Source organism: Panthera tigris, chromosome B2 (assembly GCF_018350195.1).
Source record: "Panthera tigris isolate Pti1 chromosome B2, P.tigris_Pti1_mat1.1, whole genome shotgun sequence".
Taxonomy (NCBI): domain Eukaryota; kingdom Metazoa; phylum Chordata; class Mammalia; order Carnivora; family Felidae; genus Panthera; species Panthera tigris.
Window position 1 is genome coordinate 128,894,161 of NC_056664.1, and position 11,249 is coordinate 128,905,409.

Genomic DNA, 11,249 nt, shown 5'->3' on the forward strand with positions numbered 1-11,249 from the left:
TTTAGTTTCACAGGTTCACTGCTGGAGAGGGATTCTGCTTCAAGATGAATCATACCTGGAGTCTCATCCATACCTAATTTAGAGGATTTTTAAGTAGGCTCCACACTCAATGTGGGGCTCAAACTTACGACCCCAAGATCAAGAGTCACAGGCTCTACTGACTGAACCAGCCAGGTGCCCCATGATATTCAGGTAAGACTTTGGAATGTAGAATTCTGAGTTGATCCTGGGACGGGTTAAGACTCTTGGACCTGTTGAGATGGGATGAATGTATTTTGCATGCAAGAAGGACATCAATTTAAGGGGGATAGAGAGCATAACGTTATAGGTTGAACTGCGTCCCTCCAAAATTCTTATGTTGAAGCCCTCATCTTCAACATGATTGTATTTGGTGACAGGGCCTTTAAAAAGGAAGTAACTAAGATTGAATAAGAATGGGACTTGTGTCCTTACAAGAAGAGAAAGAGACATCAGAGACTACCCTCTCTCCACACATGACAGAGGAGAGGCTGTGTGATGACACAGCAAGGCGGCGGCAATCTATAAGCCAGGAAAAGAAGCCTTACCAGAAAACAAAATTGCTGGCACTTTGATCTTGGACTTCTAGACTCCAGAACTGTAAGTAAATCTGTTGTTTAATCCAACCCAGTCTGTACCATTTTGTTATGGCAGACTAGTCAAGCAGACTAACACATCTACCCTTCTTGGATATTTCCAAGTATCTCTCCCAGGGAAGGACATGAAAAGGGAAGGACATTTAACACTGGGCTGGCCCAAACCTTAACCATCAGAGACCTTTTGTTTCAAGGTCTAGAAATACTAAATAAGTCCTTTGAAATGAAAAATCTATACTAACTGCATTAATGGCAGCCAACAAGAAAATCAAAACAAATAAAACTGGAACCTAGACCTCTACGTTTTCTTTTCCAAAATGTAAAGTATAAGGGGACATTTAGAAGACCCACAGATGTTTCACTGGTCTCCCTCCCACCATAGTCCACACTATTATCAGACCTACTAAGCCATCTCTTTCTTTAGACTTTCCTGATTTAGGCTTTTATTCCCTTCCAGCTGTTTTGATGGCACCAATACCATATAAAGAAATACTGGGTGATTTGAGATGAACTTTAACAAGACATGGACATGTGTCTCACTAGAAAGCAGCTGATTCTATTACTACTCGGTACACTTCTTGTTAAGCAGTTCTGGGAGAGTTTTCTATCACAGGGCTGTGACATCTGCACACTTACGAGGTTCCTATGAGGGGTAGGTAATCAAATAAAATGTTTATTAAACACACCCACAAAGTGCTCCAAACAGAAGTTACGGCAAAGACTACAAATGTTTCCTGATATCCATTCCTCCCCTCTTTCTTTGTGATATAATCTCTGAATTTTAAAAGGACACAAGGGCACCCAGAATAAGGACATTTTCCAATGTTCCTTGAAGATAAGAGTTGTCATATTACTGACAAACAAGATGTAGGCATTTTAACTGTTACATGCAAATTCTGAAAATAGCATACTCTGAGAAGGAGCATACTCTTATTTTCCCCTCCTTCTTGGCTGGAATACTGACATGATAGAGCCTGGCTAGCCATCTTTAACCATGAGGCAGACAAAAAGAACAATGGTAAAAAACAGTTTAGAAACGGACCCACACAAGTGGATGGAAACTAGGTTTTCACCACTGCAATTCAATGAAGGAAATTCTTTTCAAAAAATGATTCTAGAGCACGTGGATTTCTATAATGAAAAACAAAAAGTAATCTAGATTCTTATCTCACATGATACAAAAACTATTGAGATAAATCACAGAATGGAACACAGATCTAAATGTGAAGGATAATTAGTATCTTCATGACTGTGGAGTAGGCAAAGATTTCTTAAACAGGACACAAAACACAGTATTCAACAAAATTATAAACTGGATTTAAGAAATTCTGCTTGTCAAAAGACATCATTAAAAGAGAAAACAATAAAGTCACAGACTGAGAAGCTATGTGTAATACACATATTCAACAAAGGACTCTTATCCAGAATATAAGGAATTCCTACAAATCAATAAGATGACAAACAACCCAATAAAAATATGCAGAAGACATGAAAAAGTACTGCCTAAAAAAAGGAATCCAAATTATCTGAAACATTTGAAAGGGTGCTCAACATTATTAACAACGAGGGAATGGAAAAGAAAACGATGAGATACCACCTCACATCCACCAGAGGGCTTAAAATGAAAAGGAACAATATCAAGTCCTGCTGAAAATGTGGAACTGTTACAACTCTTCCATTTACTCACTCACCGTTGGTTGACCTGGCAGAATTTATTGAAACTAAACACATGGCTACCCCATGACTTTAAAATCCTAGTTTTAGATATATTCCCAAACAAAACACTGCAAATGTCACTAAAAGATCGTGCATGACTATTCATGGCAGCTTTTTTTTTCTCAGTAAAATTTTATTCTGTAGTTAATTCCAAAGTTGACAGAGAAATGGATCAAATGTCCCAATTAGTTGCACTGATTGTGCAGAAAATGTTCATGACCACTTCATAGAAATTGTAGTTTCTCCTAAGTTAACAGAATATTTGGGATGGACACATCATGTCTAAATAGTTTAACCTGCAAGCATAAAGGATTAACAGCCAGAGGCAGACTGAGCTGTCGAGTATTTTATTGAAACAGGACCTGCACGGTACTATCACCATCCAGTCACCTCCCTCACCTGCCAAGGTGCTCGTGGGTGCAGGAAAAGGCCTAAGGCCCCAGTTGAGTCCAGATCCAACAGCATCAGAGGTACAGGACTCTGGACTGAGAAACTGGTTATCAAAGCAAGAGCCCAGATGAAAAGAATCTTTGGTTGACAAATATTGAAGTGACAAAAAGGTTTTAAGAAACGAGAAGAACGTATGACAAGAAGTTCTGAATAGAAGCACTGGCAGCCCCTCTTCCTCAGAGCCCCTCGTGCCTGATGGGCGTTGCTGACAAGCCTCAAGGGGCTTACATGGCCAACTGTGGTCATGACCAAAGGCCCCCATGAGGACTGCCCGTGGTCCCCACAGACAGCATTGGTGAGGCCTCCTCCTGGTAGACAATGCAGAAAATCCCGAGATAGCAATCAGGATGCTCTGCTCAGAACGACTCCTTTTTCCATCCTGGGCCTGAAGTATGGACTGAAATGCCACATTTTGGATTCTTTAGGTGTTCCTATTTTTCATTCTCCTCCTTGAGAAATGCAGTGTAACTGTGCTGTGCAGCCTGTGGAGAGAAGACGGGAAGGAGCTGTGCTTTTGGTGGCACCCGCTGGAGCCAGGCTGGGGGTGAAGAAGAGCAGGTCCTCAGGAGCAGGAGATCTCATCCAGAGGCATGAACCCTGTGTCCCCGAGAGTCCTGAGTAGCACTGGCATCAGGCAGGACTACCAGGTGGGCGATGCTGCCATTGCTGAGAAAGAGGTGGAGCCAGCCTTCTGGAGGGAACTACCCTGCCCAGTACCATGTAGCAGACGATGTTGGCACGGCAGATGAAGATCTCCTAACTGTCCTCCTGCTGCTTGGCTTCTGCCCAGTGGTTGTAGTTCTGGAAGGCGGTCTTGATCCGGGCTCTATCTTTGTAATACACTGTGTTCCAGTGGAACACAGGCAGGTCGGGCTTGATGGGGGTCTTCCCTTAGTAGGTCTGTGCTGACCTTGCAGATGCCTGGCAGATATTTGCTTACCATATTGGTGGTTTCTTTTGCATGGGTCATGGACAAATGGACAATTTTATTAAACTTCAACCCCAAGCTTGCAAGTTAGAGCCCAGTTAGTTAGTTCAGCTTGTTCATGACCCAGGGACGTTAGTGTGCGGTCTTTTCCAGGGAGGCATTCACATGGTTGTGGGAATGCCTGATGAGGAAGACGGGTCACATGGCCTTGGCTTTGTGGTGGTCCAGCCCAGATGACCATTCTCCAGATTCTAGGTTCTTCTTCCGTAGGTTGTCTCCTGTCCCAGCTGGGGTCACAAATGCCCAGCCAATGGCATGTGGCCCCCGCAACCATGCCCACACCTTGAGCAGGTACGTCTCCACGTCCCTACCCATGCAGGGCTTCCCCAACATCATGGTCGAAAACAGCATGGCTGCTGAGCCCCTTACCATGGCACCTGTTGGCATGCCACGCCCACTCGACCTGTACTGGCCCTGTGCCCATAGCAGTTTTATTTGTAGTAGCCAAAATTAGAAGATAACCCAAACATCTATTAACAGAATGAATATACTATGGTATGTTGATACGATGGAATGTTTTAGAAAAATATGAGAAAAAATATATACACATGCATTAATATGGATGAATTTCAAAAATAGGCTATTATGAAAGAAGTCAGACAAAGGAATGCATATTATCTGGCTACCCTTACAGTCCAACAATAGACAAAACTAATCTGTAGAAATGGAAATCAGTACCTCTAGGGGAGGTACTAGGTGGGAGAAGCATGGAAATTTTCTCTTTCTGGATGGATGTAATATGGTCTTTCTTGATCTAGTGGCTATACAGGTATACATACAGAAAATTCACCAAGCTGTATATTTAAGATGGACATGCTTTCTATGCTTTACCCCTATGTATTTAATACCTCAGTACAAAGAGAAAAAGTACTTCATAAAAGATAACCAGACTATTTTTACCTTATCAGTTGCCTAGTAAATGTTATTAGGCAAATGCAAAACTATCTACTTAAAAACAAAGACCAAGCAAATTGTGCTTAGATCTCTGTTTCACTGACCCCCAGAAAAGTCAAAATCAACCTTATCCATTAGTATCAAAAACTTGGAAGAAAAATCTTTAGAAAGTAGGAGTGTATCAGGTAGTCCACAGCAGCTACCTTAGTTACTGAAGTGAAGACTCTACGTAGCATATTGGCAATCTATGTGAAGCAATTTTAGTAGTGTTTTTCCATAAATACACCTATTTAATAATTTTAACTATTTGTAGTACCAAGGTAGTATGTCATAAAAGAAATAGCAAGAGCTTTGGACTCAGACAAACCAGTTTTGCCACTTACTAACTACACAGCATTGGGCAAGTTTCTTAATCTCTTTGATACTGAGTTTCTTCACAATTTAAAACAGAGACAATAATACTTACTTTGCAAAATTGTAGCACAATTATAGTAGGTATTTAAGAGTGGTAGCTATTTAGCAATAGCTCTTTGTATGCAAAGTATCATGGTAGGTACTGGAACTCTATCTCTAAGAACCCGACCAACTGGAAATGACATTTAGATATAAAGATTGGTGATGAAAGGTAAGAATTTAACAAGGGCTATAGATTACAAATTACAGGGTTCCTATCCAGCTAGGAGGATTGTGGAGTGAGTATCCTCTCAACAGAGCCTGGAAAATTTTTGGAAAATCCACTTAAAGCAGAGGAAATGGCATGAATAAAAAAGCATAGCCTCAAAAACAATACAGTGACTTCAGGTTCTAATTAGTTGACTAACTAATGACTAACTGTGCCACTGGACTAAATCTAAGGAGAAAGACTACAAGGCTAGGAAAGCAAGCTGGGACTAGACAGAAAAGGACCAGTCAGGCTAAGAAGTCAAGGACCTGTTTTCTCAAGTCCTGGAATGTCACAGAAGGGTTCTTTTCAGGAACCAACCCCAGTGGTCACTGTACAGGAAAGGAAGGGAAGGAAAATCTCAATACAGGGAAAAATAGCATAGAATGATAAGGGCCTAACTCAAGATGCTGACAGGAAAGGGGGGGGGGCAGGAAAAATATTAGAGTTCAATTTTATCAACTTTAAAAAAATGAACATTGAGTTTCCCTGAATATTCAAGTAGGCTTGCCTTCAACTTTTAAATGACTGACTGGCTTACAAGAGCAAAGAAGTATCCAAAAGCAGCAAAACATATTTCCAGGCACATAGAAAGTGCCCATACATACTGCTAGCAAATGAATCATTTAAAAAATTCCAAATATTGAAACCTCTACAATAATACAGTGTTCATGGTGAAACATGCAAAAGGGCTATAATCATTTTTTCCTTCCTGTTGAGTGACCATTCTTTTACAATACATGCCAAGTTTCGAATTTGCTCAGTTCAATATTTTAAAAGACTCATTTGCAAGAGCTATCTCTGTCTCTACCAGAAGACTCTGATATAAATCACTCTAGAAAGTTGGGAATATTGCCACTTCAGTTGCTAAGCTCTTGTGTAATTTTTTTTAAGGACTCTATCATTCATTGTCTTTTGCCATGGCAAAAAAAAAAAAAAAAAAAAAAAAAAAAAGCCACTATGACTCATGAATATTACATGAAAAAAATTAAAAAAGTTAATCCAGATCACATAAATATATGTAAGATTTACCCAACAGTACATGACAATTTAATAATTTATACAATTGTTAAAATAATTAAAATGAGAATAACCTACCACATTAAGGAACAAAGAAATGGGTGCTTCCTAGGGGCTAAGCATAATCATTAGCCCTTTCTATGTAATAGCTCTCTTAATCCTCTCCACAATCTTCTATGGTAGACACTTGTTATCCACACCGTATAGTGAGAAAATCCAAATATAGAGAAGTAACTGTCAAAGATTACACTATATAAAAAGGGAGAGGCAGAACTAGGAATTGAACCCAGGCAGTCTAGCTCCAGAGTCAGAAAATGCCAGTTAATAAATGTAGAAAGAACGAAAGAAATGGAGGGCCCCCTGGGTGGCTCAGTTTGGTTGAGCATCTGACTCTTGATTTTGATGGAGGTCATAATCTATCATTTGTAAGATCAAGCCCTGCATTGGGCTCTGTGCTGACAGTGTGGGGCCTACTTGGGGTTTTCTCTCTCCCTCTGCCCCTCCCCTGCTTGTGTGTGTGCTTGCTCTCTCTCAAAACAAACATTTAAAAAGAAAGAAGGAAGGAAATGGAAAATCATCATTAGAATACCACAATAATAACTGCTGCAGGCAAGATCAGTTGAATGCTAAAATTAGTGGGCTACACTTTGAGAAATAGCACATTTGCACAACTTCAAAACATTTATTAATTACCATGGTAGTTTTAACATATCCACAAATCATTTGATACTTTTCCCTCTCATCCCTTTGAGTGTAGACTTCCTTAAACAAAATAAAGTATAAGAAGTGAAAAGTAGTAATGTGTTACAATGGAGAAACCTGGCAAACACTGCCTAAACTATGTGATTAACATGTTGATGTGGAGATCCCGTGCCCCCAGATATGATGCAAAAAAGAGCACAACATTCCTCTGGTATTCTTTCCCCAAAGTCCATAACCTCAGTCCAATTGTGAGACTACACTGGACAAACCCAAAATGAGGGACACTGTATAAAATACAAAAGTGGCAATGTCTGAAAGACTAAAATGTTTTCACAGATTGGAGCAGACTAGAAAGACTTGATAACTAAATGCCATGTGGTATATGGATCAGATCATGGAACAGAAAAAGGACACTGGTGGAAAAACTGGGGAAATCTGAATAAAATATGTCATTCAGTTAATAGTATTGCACCAATGTTAATTTCTTAACTTTGGTAAATGTATCATGGTTATGTAAGATGTTAACATTAGAGGAAGCTAGGTGAAGGGTATACAGGAACACTCTATACTGTCTTTGCAAATATTCTATAAATTTAAAAGCATTTTATAAATAAAAGATTTAAAAGTTCAATACCCATCTGTGAAAACAAATGTCAGTAAATCAGGAATAAAAGGAAGTTTCCTCAATCTGGTAAAAGGCATCTATAAAAAAAAAAGTATACTAAATATTTTTTAAAATTTATTTTGAGACAGCATGTGTGTGCACATGTGCAAGAGAGAGGGGGGAGAGAGCAGGTGAGGGGTGGTGAGGGGCAAAGAGGGTGGGGGAGAGAGAGGGGAGGGGAGAGAATCCCAAGCAGACTCTGCATCTTCAGTGTTGTGGAGCCTAACGCAGGGCTCAAACTCACAAACTGCAAGACCATGACCTGAGCCAAAATCAAGAGTTGATGTTTCACCCACTGAGCCACCCAGGCACCCCTTTAGTGTCATAATCTTAATAGTGAAGAATTGAGGTATCCTCCTTTAAGATCAGGGGAAAGCAAGGGTACTTTTGTTGTTGTTGTTGTTGTTGTTGTTGTTGTTTTTTGAGAGAGACAGAGAGCGAGAGTGAGCATGAGTGGGGCAGGGACAGAGGGAAAGAGAGAATCTTAAGCTCCATGCTGGGCATGGAGGCTGACTCAGGGCTCAGTCTTATTATGACTGTGAGATCATGACCTGAGCCAAAATCAAGAGTCAGATGCTTAATCAACTGAACCACTCAGGAGCCCCAAGGCTATCTATTTTAACACTTTTGTTAAATACTATTCTGCTATTCCCAGCCAGTGCAATAAGGCAAGAAAAATAAAAAAGTAATAGAGATTAGAAAGACAAAGTTAGAGGAGCCTAGGTGGCTCAGTTGGTTAAGCATCCAACTCTTAGTTTTGGCTCAGGTCATGCTCTCACAGTTTATGAATTCAAGCCCCAAGTCAGGCTTTGCACTGGCACTGTGGATGGAGCCTCTTTGGGATTCTCTCTCTCCCTCTCTCTCTCTGCCCCTGCCCTGCTTGCATGCTCTCTCTCTCTCAAAATAAACTTTAAAAAAAAAAAAAAAAAAAAAAGAAGGCAAAGTGAAACTTTTTATTTTTTTGCAGATGACATGATTGTGCATTTAGGAAATCTCCAACAACCTAGAAACTACCAGAACTGAAAAGTGCATTCAGTGAAATTATAGAATAAAAGCTCAAAATTCAAAAATCAACTGTATTTCTAGATACTAGCAAGAGGACTGGAAACAAAATTGAAAAAAGAGAACATTTACAACAGCATCCAAAAAAACCTCAAATGCCTAGAAATTAAGTTTAATAATATATAAGTCCCTCACACTAAAAAAACAAGACAATGCTAAGAGTAATTGAAAAACTTATTCAATAGAGAGATATACCATGTTCATATATTGGAAGATTCCCTTAAGATGTCATTCTTCTAAAATTATTCTGTAGAGGCAATGCAATCCCAGTCAAAAGTCTGGTAGCCTTTTTTTTTTTTTTTTTAAATAGATGTTGACAAGCTGATTCCAAAATTTATAGAGAAATGAGTAACACTTAAATATCCAAAAAATCCTTAAAAAGAAAAAAAATTGTGGAGGGTTTACACTACTTTACGTCAAGAGTTACTACAAACTACAATAATTAAGAAAGTATGATACTGACAGAAGAACTGATATAGTCCAAATAGAACAGAACAGAGTTCAAAAACACATCCAAATGTATGATCATTCATTTTTTTTTTTTTGAATTTAATTAATTTACTTTTGGGGAGAGAGAACAGAAGCAGGGGAGGGGGCAGAGGGAGAGGGCAATAGAGAATCTTAAGCAAGCTCCACACTCCATGCTGGGACCCTGAGATCATGACCAGAGCCAAAATCAAGAGTGGGACACTCAACTGATTGAACCACCCAGGCACCCCTATGGTCATTCATTTACAACAAAGGGATGACTGCAAGTCAATGGAAAAAGAAAGGTATTTTGTTTTTCGTTGAGAGAGAGAGAGAGAGAGAGACAGAGACAGAGCATTAAGCAGGGGATGGTGGGGGGTAGGGGTGGGGGGAATCTTAAGCAGGCTCCATGCTCAGCATAGAGCCCAACACAAGCCAGGGCTCAATCCCACATCCCTGGGATCATGACCTGAGCTGAAATTGAGAGTTGGATGCTTAACCAACTGAGTCACTCAGGTGTCCCATGAGAGGGTTTTTTCAATAAATGCGTAGAGCAATTGAATGTCCATATGGGAAACCTTGATATTCCTCATCTCATACCATACACAAAAATCAACTGGCGATAAATCAAAGACCCAACTGTGAGGACCTTGAGGGTAGGCAAAAAATGAGCCTAAAAAAAAAAAAAAAAAAAAATCTGTGGGAAGGGTACAAGAAACATCACCAGACTTCATAACAGTTAAGTCTGCTCATCCAAAGGCAACAATTAAAAGAATAAGTATGCAAACTTTAGACAGGTAGAAAATGCTTGCAAACATATACCTGATAAAGATTTCTCGTCCAGAATATATAAAGAACTAAAATCATGAACAAAAGATAACCCACTAAAAAAAGTAGGCAAAAGATTTGAATAGCACTTCACAAAAGAAATCTCAATGGCCGATAAATATAAAAAGATAGTTCAACATTATTAATATTCATGGGAATGCAATCAACTTACCCTAAAACCATCAATTTAGCACTTTGGTATATATCCATAAAATAGGAGTATATGTCTGCCAGCAGCAATTTCAAGAACATCTGCAGAAATGGGATTTAGAATGACCAAAAACTGAAAACAAATCAAATGGTCATCAACAAAAGAATAGATAAATGAACTGCAGTCCCACCCGCATAATGCAATACTGTGGAAGAGGGGTCACCAAACTTTTTCTGCAAAGGGCTAAACAGTAAATAGTTTAGTCTTCATAAGTCATACGGTCTCTGTTTTAACTACTCAACCCTGATACATGGACATATTTATGTTCAATAAAATTTTATATGCCAAAATATGTTGTTGGCCCACAGGTCATAGTTTACCACCCTTTGCTATAAAGCCAACAACAAAAAATTACCTATACATGCAACCTGGACAAATGTCTAAAATATCCCGTGAACAAAAGGAAACACACACAAACATTATAGGATTCCATTTATATGAAGTTCAAGAACACCTGAAAATAATTCATAGTGATAGAAGTCAGGACAGGAGTTGACTGATGGAGAGGAGTGGCTCCACTGTGTGGAAGACACCGGAGGGAACTTTTACAGGGATGAAAATGTGTTCTATCTTTATCCGAGTGGTGATCATACAGGCATACACATATGTAAATTTCATAAAGCCATACACTTTATTTTTGTGCTTTTACTATACATAAATTATAGCTCATTTTGGAGAAAACAAAACTGGACGAAAGTCAAAATAAAGACCTGAAGAAATTATCTAGAATTCAACATGAACAAGAAATATATAATATATACAAAAGATAGATTAAAAGAAATGGATAGACTGAGCAAGTCTAACCAAAGTGTAAGCAGAGTCTTGAAAGAAAGAATAGGAAAAAAAATGGAGGGAAAACTACACGGAAAGAAAAAAGATGAAACTTTCGGGAACTGATGAAAGCCCAACCTTAGAGACAGGAAACAATCAATCCAGGATAAACGAAATGTCCACACCTAGATACACTGTCA

General features: G+C 39.1%; 1 pseudogene; it reads right to left on the reverse strand.

Moving 5' to 3' along the window:
* Positions 1-1,967: 1,967 nt before the first annotated feature.
* LOC122238764 lies at positions 1,968-5,782 on the reverse strand (annotated as a pseudogene).
* Positions 5,783-11,249: the final 5,467 nt, after the last annotated feature.